This window comes from Crinia signifera, chromosome 8 (genome assembly GCF_055691185.1).
Source record: "Crinia signifera chromosome 8, ASM5569118v1, whole genome shotgun sequence".
Taxonomy (NCBI): Eukaryota; Metazoa; Chordata; class Amphibia; order Anura; family Myobatrachidae; genus Crinia; species Crinia signifera.
In genome coordinates this window covers 2,108,264-2,125,453 of record NC_139224.1, presented here as the reverse complement: position 1 = coordinate 2,125,453, position 17,190 = coordinate 2,108,264, and positions in this window count along the sequence as shown.

The following is a 17,190-nucleotide window of genomic DNA, read 5'->3' as shown; positions in this document are numbered from 1 at the left end:
TACTGCCTCTGTCTGTCCATCTTTCACATATATGTTCCCGTTCCCTCATACATGCATACTGCCTCTGTCTCCATCTCTCACATACATGTTCCCCTCCATCATACATGCATACTGCCTCTGTATGTCCATCTCTCACATATATGTCCCCCTTCCCTCATACATGCATACTGCCTCTGTCTGTCCACTTCTCACATATATGTCACCCTTCCCTCATACATGCATACTGCCTCTGTCTGTCCATCTTTCACATATATGTTCCCGTTCCCTCATACATGCATACTGCCTCTGTCTCCATCTCTCACATACATGTTCCCCTCCATCATACATGCATACTGCCTCTGTCTGTCCATCTCTCACATATATGTTCCCTTCCCTCATACATGCATACTGCCTCTGTCTGTCCACTTCTCACATATATGTTCCCCTCCCTCATACATGTATACTGCCTCTATCTGTCCACCTCTCACATATATGTCCCCCTTCCCTCATACATGCATACTGCCACTGTCTGTCCACCTCTCACATATATGTTCCCCTCCCTCATACATGCATACTGCCTCTGTCTGTCCACCTCCCACATATATGTTCCCCTTCCCTCATACATGCATACTGCCTCTGCCTGTCCATCTCTCACATATATGTCCCCCTTCCTTCATACATGCATACTGCCTCTATCTGTCCATCTCTCACATATATGTCCCCCTTCCTTCATACATGCATACTGCCTCTATTGTCCACCTCTCACATATATGTTCCCTTCCCTCATACATGCATACTGCCTCTGCCTGTCCATCTCTCACATATATGTCCCCCTTCCTTCATACATGCATACTGCCTCTATTGTCCACCTCTCACATATATGTTCCCTTCCCTCATACATGCATACTGCCTCTGCCTGTCCATCTCTCACATATATGTCCCCCTTCCTTCATACATGCATACTGCCTCTGTCTGTCCACCTCTCACATATATGTCCCCTTCCCTCATACATGCATACTGCCTCTGTCTGTCCACCTCTCACATATATGTTCCCTTCCCTCATACATGCATACTGCCTCTGTCTGTCCATCTCTGACATATATGTCCCCCTTCCTTCATACATGCATACTGCCTCTATTGTCCACCTCTCACATATATGTTCCCTTCCCTCATACATGCATACTGCCTCTGCCTGTCCATCTCTCACATATATGTCCCCCTTCCTTCATACATGCATACTGCCTCTATTGTCCACCTCTCACATATATGTTCCCTTCCCTCATACATGCATACTGCCTCTGCCTGTCCATCTCTCACATATATGTCCCCCTTCCTTCATACATGCATACTGCCTCTATCTTTCCACTTCTCACATATATGTCCCCCTTCCCTCATACATGCATACTGCCTCTGTCTGTCCATCTCTCACATATATGTTCCCTTCCCTCATACATGCATACTGCCTCTGTCTGTCCACCTCTCACATATATGTTCCCTTCCCTCATACATGCATACTGCCTCTGCCTGTCCATCTCTCACATATATGTTCCCTTCCCTCATACATGCATACTGCCTCTGTCTGTCCACCTCTCACATATATGTTCCCCTTCCTTCATACATGCATACTGCCTCTATCTGTCCACCTCTCACATATATGTCCCCCTTCCTTCATACATGCATACTGCCTCTGTCTGTCCATCTCTCACATATATGGGTACTTGTTTCCTAGCACGGCCACAACGATTTAGATCGTTGTGGTCGGAAGATAAAAAATCGGATCGGTCGCATCGCATGCGATTTGGTCGCATGCGATGCGACCGATCCGATCGGCCGATTTTTCACCCGATTTTTTTATTTTTTCACCAGATTTTTTTTAATTGCCCCCCCAAATGTTACTAAGTGTGCTAGACCCCACGATAGACGTGAACCCGAAGCGTGGCGAGCGCAGCGAGCCCGCGAGGGGCGGCGGTACGCGTCCTCCGACCTTTTCATTCCCCTACTATCCACTAGGGCGTGGAGTGAGAATATAATAGTGTGGCGAGCGCAGCGAGCCACCGAGCCCGAAGCGTGGCGAGCGCAGCGAGCCCCGCGAGGGGACGCGTATAACTTCACAGGTATACGCGTCCCCTCGCGGGGCTCGCTGCGCTCGCCACGCTTCGGGCTCGGTGGCTCGCTGCGCTCGCCACACTATTCTATTCTCACTCCACGCCCTAGTGGATAGTAGGGGAATGAAAAGGTCGGAGGACGCGTACCGCCGCCCCTCGCGGGCTCGCTGCGCTCGCCACGCTTCGGGTTCACGTCTATCGTGGGGTCATGGCGGGCACATAAAAAATGTGAAATGGGTCATATTGACCCATTTCACCTTTTTTATCAATTTTCCCTATGTGAGATGGACTTAATCAAGTCCATCTCATCTTGTGCCATTATAATGGCACAAGACCGACACGATCCTCCCGATTTCAATGTTAAAACATTTTTTAACATTGAAGTCTATGGAAAAATCGGGTCAATCGGTCGGTCGCATCGCGGCCGATTTTAATTGGTCGCGACCGACCGATTGACCCGATTTCTGTCAATCAAAGGCAAAAAAATGTAAAAAATCGGCCACATCGTGAGGATCGTGTCCCTTAATTAAGAGCCACGATCACTCACGATTGTGGCCGTTCTAGGAAACAAGTACCCATATATGTTCTCCTTCCTTCATACATGCATACTGCCTCTGTCTGTCCATCTCTCACATATATGTTCTCCTTCCTTCATACATGCATACTGCCTCTGTCTGTCCATCTCTCACATATATGTTCTCCTTCCTTCATACATGCATACTGCCTCTGTCTGTCCACCTCTCACATATATGTCCCCCTTCCCTCATACATGCATACTGCCTCTGTCTGTCCATCTCTCACATATATGTTCCCCTTCACTCATACATGCATACTGCCTCTGTCCACCTCTCACATATATGTTCTCCTTCCTTCATACATGCATACTGCCTCTGTCTGTCCATCTCTTACATATATGTTCCCCTTCCCTCATACATGCATACTGCCTCTGTCTGTCCATCTCTCACATATATGTTCTCCTTCCTTCATACATGCATACTGCCTCTGTCTGTCCACCTCTCACATATATGTCCCCCTTCCCTCATACATGCATTCTGCCTCTGCCTGTCTATCTCTCACATATATGTCCCCCTTCCCTCATACATGTATACTGCCTCTATCTGTCCTTCTCTCAAATATATGTTCCCTTCCCTCATACATGCATACTGCCTCTATATGTCCACCTCTCACATATATGTCCCCCTTCCCTCATACATGCATACTGCCTCTGCCTGTCCATCTCTCACATATATGTTATCCTTCCCTCATACATGCATACTGCCTCTATATGTCCACCTCTCACATATATGTCCCCCTTCCCTCATACATGCATACTGCCTCTGCCTGTCCATCTCTCACATACATGTTATCCTTCCCTCATACATGCATACTGCCTCTGTCTGTCCATCTCTCACATATATGTCCCCCTTCCCTCATACATTCATACTGCCTCTGTCTGTCCACCTCTCACATATATGTCCCCCTTCCTTCATACATGCATACTGCCTCTATTGTCCACCTCTCACATATATGTTCCCTTCCCTCATACATGCATACTGCCTCTGACTGTCCATCTCTCACATATATGTCCCCCTTCCCTCATACATGCATACTGTCTCTGTCTGTCCACCTCTCACATATATGTCCCCCTTCCCTCATACATGCATACTGCCTCTGTCTGTCCATCTCTCACATATATGTTCCCTTCCCTCATACATGCATACTGCCTCTGTCTGTCCATCTCTCACATATATGTTCCCTTCCCTCATACATGCATACTGCCTCTGTCTGTCCACCTCTCACATATATGTTCCCCTCCCTCATACATGCATACTGCCTCTGTCTGTCCACCTCTCACATATATGTTCCCTTCCCTCATACATGCATACTGCCTCTGTCTGTCCATCTCTCACATATATGTTCCCTTCCCTCATACATGCATACTGCCTCTGTCTGTCCACCTCTCACATATATGTCCCCCTTCCCTCATACATGCATACTGCCTCTGTCTGTCCACCTCTCACATATATGTTCTCCTTCCCTCATACATGCATACTGCCTCTGTCTGTCCACCTCTCACATATATGTTCTCCTTCCCTCATACATGCATACTGCCTCTGTCTGTCCACCTCTCACATATATGTTCCCTTCCCTCATACATTCATACTGCCTCTGTCTGTCCATCTCTCACATATATGTTCCCCCTTCCCTCATACATGCATACTGCCTCTGTCTTTCCATCTCTCACATATATGTTCCCTTCCCTCATACATTCATACTGCCTCTGTCTGTCCATCTCTCACATATATTTTTCCCTTCCCTCATACATGCATACTGCCTCTGTCTGTCCATCTCTCACATATATGTTCCCCCTTCCCTCATACATGCATACTGCCTCTGTCTGTCCATCTCTCACATATATGTTTCCCTTCCCTCATACATGCATACTGCCTCTGTCTGTCCACCTCTCACATATATGTGTCTCCCATCTCTCATATATTCACACTGTCCCCTTCTACCACATGTGTGTCCCCTTCCTGACAGACATTCCGGTGCTCCAGCCAATGCAATTGGAGGGAACTTGACCATGGTTCCTGGATTTGGTCAGTGCTGGCCTTGTCAGCTCTGCGAGGGCCCTGGCCTTATATGATGGTGCCATAATAACTCATTACAGAACTAGCATTGGTCCAGGGAGATGGAACCAAAAATCTTTGGATAGTTAGCAGGAGAGTTTGGGGGAGACAGGGCCAGATTAGCAATGGGGTGGATGAAGCTGCAGTTCCAGGCCTCTTCATAAAACTAGGCCCATGATCACCAGTTGGGCACATGGTTGGCAGTGAATCATACATGCTATACAGTACATACATTTCTATTTTCCACACAACAAATCTATGACATTTCTGTACTTTAATGTATTTACAGAGACATTGGTGCTCATAGTGTATGGCTTCTAAATGCCTACATCGCATTGGCGTCATCGCTTCTCAAAATAGGGCCAAGAACATTCTCAGCCCCTCGCCCATTAGGCCGTGATTCCTGCCTTCGAGACGTCGTACACTACTTTTGTGGCAGAAGGCGGGAAGGCGGGTTTTTACTGTATTTTCAAATTCACTAAAGCCCCTCCCGGCGGGGATCCGCTGCAGGGGGGGGGGGGGGGGGGTGGAGAGGTTTACCCCATAGAAGCATATGGGCTTCTCTTCGCAGCGCTGCTGTGTGAGGGATCCGGCATGGATCCCTCCCAGCATGCCTTGCAGCATGCACAGTTAGAGGTGTTCGGCTGAAGAGAGCAGACGGCTCACGTAATGCTTCTAGGACTGTGGGTGATAATTGTGTACCTTGGTCATTAAAGACTTCAGAGGGACATCACAAATTATGTAGGAAAAATCAGCTAAATTGGATTGGGAGAAATATGTGTCTCACTAAACATGACCCCACTATTAATTGGGCTACTTGAGAACTGTCATCTACATTAGCTGATGTAATTCTGTGACATCTTCTGACAATTACACCATCGGCGGCTCAGTTTCCTTGAGTGTCTCTGAAATTCCATATCAATATCAAGAATTCTGGCAGAGACAGGCAGAAACTTTACTGCTCCATCGACTGTCTCATTAACCACTCTCACAGTGTGGTAATCCCTCACACTGTACCCATTAGAAACACACCACTGCATAGAGGTAGGAAGGCCCTGCTCGCACACACTCACACTGTAGCCATTAGAAACACACCACTGCACAGGTAGGAAGGCCCTGCTCGCACACACTCACACTGTACCCATTAGAAACACACCACTGCACAAAGGTAGGTAGGCCCTGCTCGTTATAAACACACCACTGCATAGATGTAGGAAGGCCCTGCTCGCACACACTCACACTGTACCCATTAGAAACACACCACTGCATGGAGGTAGGAAGGCCCTGCTCGGACAGACTCACACTGTACCCATTAGAAACACACCACTGCACAGGTAGGAAGGCCCTGCTCGCACAGACTCACACTGTACCCGTTAGAAATACACCACAGCATAGAGGTAGGAAGGCCCTGCTCGCACACACTCACACTGTACCCATTAGAAACACACCACTGCACAGAGGTAGGAAGGCCCTGCTCGCACACACTCACACTGTACCCATTAGAAACACACCACTGCACAAAGGTAGGTAGGCCCTGCTCGTTATAAACACACCACTGCATAGATGTAGGAAGGCCCTGCTCGCACACACTCACACTGTACCCATTAGCAACACACCACTGCATGGAGGTAGGAAGGCCCTGCTTGCACACTCACACTGTACCCATTAGAAACACACCACTGCACAAAGGTAGGTAAGCCCTGCTCGTTATAAACACACCACTGCATAGATGTAGGAAGGCCCTGCTTGCACACACTCACACTGTACCCATTAGAAACACACCACTGCACAGGTATTAAGGCCCTGCTCGCACAGACTCATACTGTACCCATTAGAAATACACCACAGCATAGAGGTAGGAAGGCCCTGCTCGCACAGACTCACACTGTACCCATTATAAACACACCACTGCATAGAGGAAGGAAGGCCCTGCTCGCACAGACTCACACTGTACCCATTATAAATACACTACTGAATGGATGTAGGAAGGCCCTGCTCGCACAGACTCACACTGTACCCGTTAGAAATATACCACAGCATAGAGGTAGGAAGGCCCTGCTTGCACACACTCACACTGTACCCGTTATAAACACACCACTGCATAGAGGTAGGAAGGCTCTGCTCGCACAGACTCACACTGTACCCGTTAGAAACATAGCACTGTATAGAGGTAGGAAGGCCCTACTCGCACACACTCACACTGTACCCATTAGAAATACACCACTGCATAGAGGTAGGTAGGCTCTGCTCGCTCAGACTCACACTGTACCCATTATAAATACACAGCTGAATGGAGGGAGGAAGGCCCTGCTCGCACACACTCACACTGTACCCATTAGAAACACACCACTGCATAGAGGTAGGAAGGCCCTGCTCGCACAGACTCACACTGTACCCATTAGAAACATAACACTGCACAGAGGTAGGAAGGCCCTGCTCGCACAGACTCACACTGTACCCATTATAAATACACTACTGAATGGAGGTAGGAAGGCCCTGCTCGCACAGACTCACACTGTACCCATTAGAAACATACCACTGCATAGAGGTAGGAAGGCCCTGCTCGCACAGACTCACACTGTACCCATTAGAAACACACCACTGCACAGAGGTAGGAAGGCCCTGCTTGCACACACTCACACTGTGTCCGTTATAAATACACAGGCCCTTCTCGCAAGCTTACAATTTATAGCCAGAATCTTGCGGGGACGAGCCCAGCCAGACCTCCCACCCCAAAATGACAGAGTTATATTTCCCAGCTACAACAGTCACAGGCTTGGCAGAGACAACCATTATTTTATGCCCCAGTCCATTTATAAGACACAGTTCCTGGCTGTGAATCTTCCAAGCGCTGGACGATGTGAGTGCTCCCCTGACAATATGCTATTCTGGGATTATACCGACGCTGTTTGCACACTTATTTAGTATTTGCAAGGTGCCTGCCATCTAAAATGACAGGAAGGTGAATTTGGTTTTCTATTTTCCCTGAGGTTCTGTCAGTATATTTTCCTCTCCATCACTTTTTATTGTACCACATCATTATTTATCCTCGCAGGGTTCATCCACCTCCTCCACATGGCCATGGGCCCCATACCTACTACAGAAATAAGAAGATGTACAAGTTCCCCCAGAACCTACAGAAAGCCCTAGTTCCGTCATCGGTACACCTCATCGGATGTGCGTAGCGTTCATAGCTGCCGATTTATGTTTTTGCTGGTGGGTACTCAAGCCAAAAATATAGAGGAGTGGCTTCATGGGGAAGAGGTGTGGCCACAAAATAATACCAATTAATATTATGGAGCACAGTTGTCTCCAATATTCAAATTACGGCAACAGAGTTCCAAATACATAAATGCCCCCACAGTGCCGGTACATAAATGCCCCCACAGTGCCGGTACATAAATGCCCCCACAGTGCAGGTACATAAATGCCCCCACAGTGCAGGTACATAAATGCCCCCACAGTGCAGGTACATAAATGCCCCCACAGTGCAGGTACATAAATGCCCCCACAGTGCAGGTACATAAATGCCCCCACAGTGCAGGTACATAAATGCCCCCCAGAGTGCAGGTACATAAATGCCCCCACAGTGCAGATCCATAAATGCCCCCACAGTGCAGGTCCATAAATGCCCCCACAGTGCAGATACATAAATGCCCCCACAGTGCAGGTACATAAATGCCAACACAGTGCAGGTCCATAAATGCCCCCCATAGTGCAGGTACATAAAGGCAACCACAGTGCAGGTACTCCATGGACAGAATACACTCTTCCCGGCATACTGTTTCCCAGGTGGCGGGTCTGGGGATGTGGGTGCTGCAGCTGCAAATTAGCAAGTTAATATGGTGGCCCAGCAGCGGGACTCGGGCCCGTGGGTGCTCATCAATTTCCGTGGGTGCTCGGGCCCTTGAGCACCCACAGAATCGGCACCTATGGTAGTGTTGATGTGATACGTAATGCTCGCTAGATGTCACCACAGTCTTCGGGGTAAGAGCAGAAGCGAGTGTACTCAGATGAAAGCCATGCAAAATCTGGAGAAAACATACAAACTCCACAAAACGTAGCGAACCCATGGCCATGATGTGGATATATTGTATGTTTACTAACATGACACTACTGAGCAGCGCAATAACAGGGTGGCGGTGCGTCGCGCCTAGGGGGCGGGGCCACCAACCGGTTATGACGCTCTGAGCGACTCTACAGATGTGCTCGCTCGACTGCTGCCCATCTCTAGCGCAGGTCTCCGCATAATTATACTTCAGACAAGTCCTTATTGGTGGGATTTGCAGCTTTATGGATCCGTATTCTGAGCAGACAACACAGATTAATAAATATGTCCAATAAGTCAGTAGTAGGATTATTTGTGATGTCAAGTAACAGAAACCTCCGCTTCCCTTCGGTCCAGTGTCACTTCTCTCTGGGCCTAATTCAGCATGTACCTTTCTCTAATGGTCAAAACCATGTGCACTGCAGGTGGGGCAGATGTAACATGTGCAGAGAGAATTAGATTTGGGTGAGTTATTTTGTTTCTGTGCAGGGTAAATACTGTCTGCTTTATATTTACACTGCATTTTAGATTTCAATTTGAACACACCCCACCCAAATCCAACTCTCTCTACACATTACATCTCCCCCACCTGCAGTGCACATGGTTTTGACCATTAAGGAAAGATTTAGCATTGGGATAATTAGTGAATTAGGCCCACTGCCGGCTCCCCTCCCACATTTAGGCAATGCCATCCATCTTTATCTATGTACATTCACATTTTATTAGCCAATATTGAATAAAGCGGGGGTTAAATGACCGAGTTCTTGAAAATATAGTTATGAATAATAACATTAATAATAATAATAAATGTTTTAATATTACAGGTTGAGTATCCCGTATCCGAATATCCGTTATCCGAATTATTCCGAAAACCATACTTTTCAGAAAGTGAAAAAAAATTTTTTTTTTGCTAAAAACTCACTGGGGACATTTGTAACAGCACTAATGAGGGAATGATATGTAACTGGCACTATATATGTGCAAGACAATGATTGCTTGGCATTCAAATTCAGTGCTGAGATAGTACACACATTTTGTTTCACGTTTTGAAACCTTGTTTTTTGAACAAATAAAATATATTTGTGTGTATTTTATGTGGTAATAAAATATATTTGTGTGTATATTATGTGTTTATACAGCATTAATGCAAGATACTTCAAAATACATCATTGAAATAATAAAATATTCCGAAATACGGAATAATCCGTTATCCAAAAATCTCCTGGTCCCGCGCATTTTGGATACGGGATACTCAACCTGTACTATTATTATTTATAATATTATTATTACATCACCATCTTATATTTAATACAATAGGCAAGTAATATCCAACAGCAAACAGTATGGACAGATACATAGAACCTATGAACAAAGATACATATTTAAAACCCACAAACAGAGAGAGGGCCCTGCTCCCAAGAGCTTACATTCTAATGGAATGTACATAGGCTGTGCTTTTAATGTTACAAGTTTGACACAACATGTTACACAAAATATATACTTACTGGAAGACATCTTGCTTTATAATTGAGCAATTCTCCAGTATATTATCTCTTTAACAACAGTCTACAGAGGGACATCACCAGCTCTCCGCCTGCCAGTCAGACAAGCAGAAGATTATCCAGTATATAGCGCTGGACCTTTACCAGGCATGTTATATACTGCACTGACATAAGAAGAATTCAGATGGGTGAGGGGTAGAGTGCATCTGCCCAGTACATAATAAATCCACTAAGTTATCTTTGTAGGTAGACGTTGGTTCCCTTGTAAACGAAATGATATACTGCAGTCCGTGACTAGTGACTACACAACGGGGGGGTCACTGCCCCCCTCATATATTGTCACCAATCACTGAGCACCAAGGTTTCACCTTAATTCTCAATGAGGGTTCCCAATGACACCAGAATGGCGGAATGCAATCAATAGGACAAGTCTGTTGTCTGCCTTATTACTTCAGACTTCGATTAGCTGAGGGGTCGTGTCACAGGCATGTTCCTTACCTGTCAATCTCCATTATGTATGTGCACACAGCCGCCGGCTGATCTTATATAGAGTGTCACCGCCTCACGGACAGATTACCTTGCAGCATGACGTTTCACTGGGATAGTCACTGCCACAAATACTGCAATATAATACATTGGGGCAGATGTATTAAGCCTTAACAAGAGATAAATGCAAGGGTGATAAGGAGAGATAAACGTCCAGCCAATCAGCTCCTAACTGCCATGTTACAGGCTGTGTTTGAAAAAAGTCAGTAAGTAGCTGATTGGCTGAATGTTTATCTCTCCTTTATCGCTTGTTAAGGCTTAGCCTACATCACAAAACTTACCTGGATAGACTAAAAGATCTTAACATGTATAGTTTGGAGCAGAGAAGGGAAAGGGGGGATGTAGATGCATCTGATGCATCTTGGTCTTTGTAGTAGGTTATGACATCACACGGGTAGTACCCAGGTTATGACATCACTTCCGGTCACACGGCTGGCCGGGCAGTCAGTGTTAGCCGGAGCTGGAATAAAGACGCACCTGATTGAAGCTGCACAGGTGACCGTGAGTTTCTTGATACACACACATCTACAGGAGACATGACAGAAATCTTCAAATATATCAAGGGTTTTAACATAGTACAGGAGGGAAATTTTCTTCATAGGAAAAGAAGTAATAGAACACGAGGACATGCACTGAGACTGGAGGGAGGTAGGTTCAGGGGAAATGTTAGAAAGAATTACTTCACAGAAAGGGTAGTGGATAAGTGGAATAGCCTCCCATCAGAGGTGGTAGAGGCTAAGACAGTAGAACAATTTAAACATGCTTGGGATAGGCATATGAATATCCTTACACAGAAATAAGGATTAAAAAGGGTTGAGATTACCTAAAGGGTAAAAAAGGGGCAGACTAGATGGGCCAAATGGTTCTTATCTGCCGTCACATTCTATGTTTCTATGTTACACCTGCCCCAGTATTCCATAGGGATTCTCTCACCGCATGCAGTGTAATGCCACCTTAGCAGGAGAGTGGTACTCAGCGACCCGGCCATACTGGTTGGCAGACTTCCTGCTTGGTGGACGGGCTAGTATTAGATGCCGCTAGCTGGCTCACATTGGCACAGAGTCTCCTGTGGTGAAATGGGAAAAACACAAGAGAGATTTATAATACATATACGGACCTCCCTCCTCTTCTACAAATGCTGTGTTTGCCCCTACGGTGGACAAAATGATGCCCCACCATTGTCTATTGGTTCCCCCAGGCATGCTCCTTGTAGGCCCTATACAGAACCTCCGGACGAATCGCCTCCAGAATCAAGCAGCTTCCGATGTCACTATTGGCCCTTCCGTTATGTTCCACCCAGTCATGGAGCCATGAGTCCTTAGCTGGTGGATTAAGCACAAGAGGGGACAACCCACAATTTTGCACCCCCTCCGACCCTTCCTCTTCTGTAGCCCACGTCTATATCTGCCAATCCTGTAGTCAGACTCCACTTCTCCAGGTTGCTCACTGTTTGACATCCTTTAAATAAAGAGCAAAAATAAAAGCATCCTAATCCCAATTGACAGGGGCTATTCTCAGGGCTGGATTAACAATGGGCCCACTTTCCAACGAGCCCATCCCCGTGTCGCTAGTCCCCCGGGAACCGGAGATAACGCCAGGCAAACCTGGAACGTTTTCCCCATAGGATAACATGGGACCCGCTAATTCCGGCTTCCATCCGGTCAGTGGTGTAGCTAGGCTCCACGGCGCCCGGAGCAAGGGCATGTTTCAAGCGCCCCCCCCCAAGGAACTTTGGTGACCTTTGCTACAAAAAGTGGACATGCCTACTGTATACATTACCCAGAGGATGAGCTCACTGAGGTGAGGGTCAGTAGGTGCGTACGGCCTATTCCCTAACCCAATGCACATAGTGTGCCTCACATGTCCTGTATATTGCATCTGATCACGGACCTGTGCATTTATATATATATATATATATATATATATATATCTGGGGGGGCGGCCTGGCACTCACCCAACAGGGTACAGCTACCTCCGTTGCCTTCTGGGCGCAGTGAATAAATAGGAATAAATCACAACAGCGGCACTCGTGAGGAAAATTTTTCAGCGTGTATTAAAGAAAATCCTGATTTTCTTTAATACACGCTGAAAAATTTTCCTCACGAGTGCCGCTGTTGTGATTTATTCCTATTTATATATATATATATATATATATATATTAATATTACACACACCTGGCACTATAGTACATAAAGAAAGATCCATTTAATTTTAAAACATACCCTGGTGGACTGATAACAACAGCATTACGGCTGGTGTCCGGAGTGCGGCAAGACGGTGTTCCCGCCAGCACACAGCTGGATGAGAGGTGGTGACAGCGGCCAGCTGTGAAACTACAAGTCCCATCATGCATTGCCACAGTTTTGCTACTAGGGAATGCTAAAACTATGTCAAGGCATGCTGGGATGTGTAATTTCACAAAAGCTGGAGGGCCACTGTTTGGCCATGCCTGGTATAGTGTGTATTTTGGCTCAATCCATGTGGCACAATGTAAATTTTGCCTTAATCTGTGTGGCATAACGTGAATTGTGACTTAATCTGTGTGCCATAGTGTGAATTTTGGCTCATTCCATGTGGCATAATGTGTAAGAGGCAAGTACAGTATAAGGGGGTTACTATCATGTTGCATGATTTGTATAAGGGGTATATGGTGTGGTAAATTTAGGTGACCACATTAAAGGTGCTGAAATGTTGTCTACCAAGTTTTAGCTTTCAGTATATATATATATATATATATATATATATATATATATACATATATATAGTATACTGCGAGCGCAGTGAGCCTGCCCCCCCCCCCCCCTGTCGGAGTCCCGCCTCTCAGCAGCTTATACCACACCCATTGCTATACCACATGAATGAACTCATACCATAAACTCTTCAGCCTGGATCCTTTTTCTCTCATTGATTTGATTTGTGTCCCATCTCCTTGTCACAGTGTAATAATAATCTATTCATAAGTTTCACTAATTTCCGGTAACCATAACCATGACTGTGTAAAATGCAACATTTTGGTATTATAAATAAGTCTGGGCTATTGAAAATGGGAAACAAATGAGAAAATCAGCCACAGGCAATTATAAGACCATGGAAAAGTCTATTTATATCATTTAATCTTTGCGAGGTACTTTGTTAGGTGCAGTCATACACATCTCTGACGGCGCTACATGAGAACGTGTTCTAGAGCTGAGATGATTGGTTAAGGCTGAAGCCTCTACATCTTCTCTTCCTTAGTTTGTCGTCTCCATGCAACTCCTTGTTAGCCATGCTCCTGGGGGATTCTGGGAGATGGAATAATGAGCTGATTAGTAAGTGGCGGTAGTAAAACGGATGAGGACAGGAAGTGATATAGACTGTAATATACAGTGACTCGGATATCATTATGCCTGTGATGAGTTTCTTATATGAGCGTTTTAGCATCACACTGGGCATTGCCTGATTGATACTAGACTTATCTCATTTACCTCTGTGGCAGGGACACGACAAGTGGAAATGATTGTGTGCGACGCTATGTGTTCTGAATGGAAATAAGCCAAATGCTCCTAGGAGCACAATTTATTCTGTGCAGCACAGTCTCGGCTTGTGGGCCCCTCTGCGTGGAGGGGTTTGCTTGTGTGTGTGTGTGTGTGTGTGTGTGTGTGTGTGTGTGTATATATATATATATATGTATATATCTACAACAACAGAAGAAAAGGGCGCCCAATGGTGCAGTATCTTTGATGTTTTCGGCGCCCTTTTCTTCTGTTGTTGTAGAGAAGTGTTGGTGATCTCCCCTTGGGAATTGGGAGCGAGGAAGAGGAGCAACGGTCCAGAATTTGAGGACACGTGCCTATAGACTGTGAACTGTGTAAAACAACTCTGTTTGAGCAAAGGTGCCAGCGCACCTATTCCTGCTTTTTTCTGTGTGCAATATATATATATATATATATATATATATATATATATATATATATATATATATATATATATATATAAATCTTGGATAGGAAAAAACGTCACTCCAGGCACTTTGTAAACGTGAAAAGACTTTATGCGTCTGTATTTGCCAACGGCGTTTCGAGCTCGAAACGCCGTTGGCAAATTCAGACGCATAAAGTCTTTTCACGTTTACAAAGTGCCTGGAGTGACGTTTTTTCCTATCCAAGATTTACATGTACCAGAGCTCCACTCTGGTTAAACGAGCACCCGGGCCAGGTCAACCTAGTAAGCTAAGAGGAGGCTCACAGTGCCGGACCCCTGCACAGTATATATATATATATATATATATATATATATATATATATATATATATCTCAGCTCCTCAACCTCTAAATTTGACATCAAAGGGAATGAACAGAAATTTAAATCAAATTAACAGTGACAATTGTTTTAGGTACACTTGCACAAAGTAGGGGATTTAGGATTAGTCAGGTGTATGGTTAACAGGTGATAATGATCATTGTTTTCATATGTTGGTTGAAACACAGTCATTAACTGAAAAAAAAAAAAAACCCGGCTGTGTAGGAGGCTTAAAACTGCGTGAGGAACAGCCAAAAGCTACTACAAATTTGAGATTGTGAAAGTTTCAGGTCACCGGTCATACACAATTGCAAGACAGCACAGCAACAACATTGAAGATAGTTAGACTGCATCAACAAGGTCTCTCCCAGGCAAAGATTATAAAGCAGACTGGGGTTTAAAAATGTGTTGTTCAAGCTCTTTTGAATAAGCACAAAGATACAGGTTACATTGAGGACAGTAGACACAGGAAATTTAGTGCATCAGATGAAGGGCTCATTATGCTAACTTGCTTTCGAAGATCGGGAGATGTCCAGCAGGGCCATCAGTTCAGAACTGGCAGAAACCAGTGGGACTCAAGCACACCAAATACTGTTTGGAGAAGTCTGGCCAGAAGTGGTCTTCTTGGAAGAATTGTGCCCAAAAGTCATACCTTCAATGAGGGCACAAGGCCAAGTGAAAATAGCAAATGGCTTTAGAAAAATGGCAGCTGGTGCTCTTGGCTGAGGAGTCAGAATGTGAATTATTTTGCTGCGACAGAACCAGTTTGTTTGCTGAAGGACTGGAGAGCGGTACAATAGTGTCTGCTGGCAACAGTGAAGCATGGTGGTGGTTCCTTGCAAGTTTGGGATTGCCTTTTAGCGAATGTATTTGGGGATTTGGTCAGGGTCAATGGTGTCCTCAATGCTTAGAAGTACATGCAGGTACATATCCATCATGCAATACTCCCCCTGCCCTCTTGGTGCTCCTAAAATCATGAGTAATCCTTACTGAGCAATGGCGTAACTTCCATAGGTGCAAGGGGTGCAGCTGCTATGGGGCCTAGAGCTGAAGGGGGCCCATCTTTACTGTCACAATTGCGATAAAAAGGGGCCCTTACAAACTTTTGCTATGGGGCCTATGATTATCTAGTTACACCCCTGTTACTGAGGATACAGACTTATGCCGATTAGGTCTTATTGATGACATTTTTTTCTAACCACAATACCACTTATGCTAATAGTTTGTAGAATTACATACATCAGTCTGATTGGTCACCTTCACAGAGGGCAGAGTCTCCACTGCTGAGGACCATTAGTGAGGGGTGACAATTTTTACCTCCATGGCACATGCAGAGGCCAAACCCGACCCACCAGGCCTCAAGGGCCAGTGATATGGTGAAGGAAAATAAAACTCATATAACTTGGGCGAGATTTATTGTGTTTACCGTTTTTCCGAAAATGCGATTTTTGCACAAATCGCCCTGTATCGCCGTTTTTTAAAATCGCATTTTTTTCCAGAAATCGAATATTTAATGAGGTGTGTATTCCGGCATGAAAAGTGAGAGAAAGTGCGATGTATTGCGATTTTCGGGATGAAAAGTGCGATTTTTTAGTCATGAAAAGGTGCGATTTTTTAAAAATGTGCGATTTTGTGATTGTAAAAAAAAAAAAAAAAATTGGCGTGAGGTCCCCCCTCCTGTACATACCCAGCCCCGGGCTCATTGAGCCGGACCTGGTTCCAAAAATACTGGGAACAAAAAGCGTAGGGGTCCCCCGTATTTCTGAAACCAGCCCCGGACTCTTGGACCGGTCCTGGTTCCAAAAATACGGGGGACAAAAAATCTGGGGGTCCCCCGTATTTTGAAACCAGCACCGGGCTCCAACAGCCCGCAGTGTCATGCCACAGCCGGGGGACACTTTTTACACAAGGTCCCCCGGCCGTACCATGAGCACCGTGGCTGGTCAGCCTTGGACGGGGTACCTGGAGGATTGGGGACCCCCCCAATAAAGGGGTTCCCCCCCCAGGCTTCACCCGTCCAGGGCTGAAGCCCGGGGCTGTCACCGGAGTCCCTGGCCATTGGACGCCGGCCTGATAGTGTTAAATTCACATTCCTAACATTG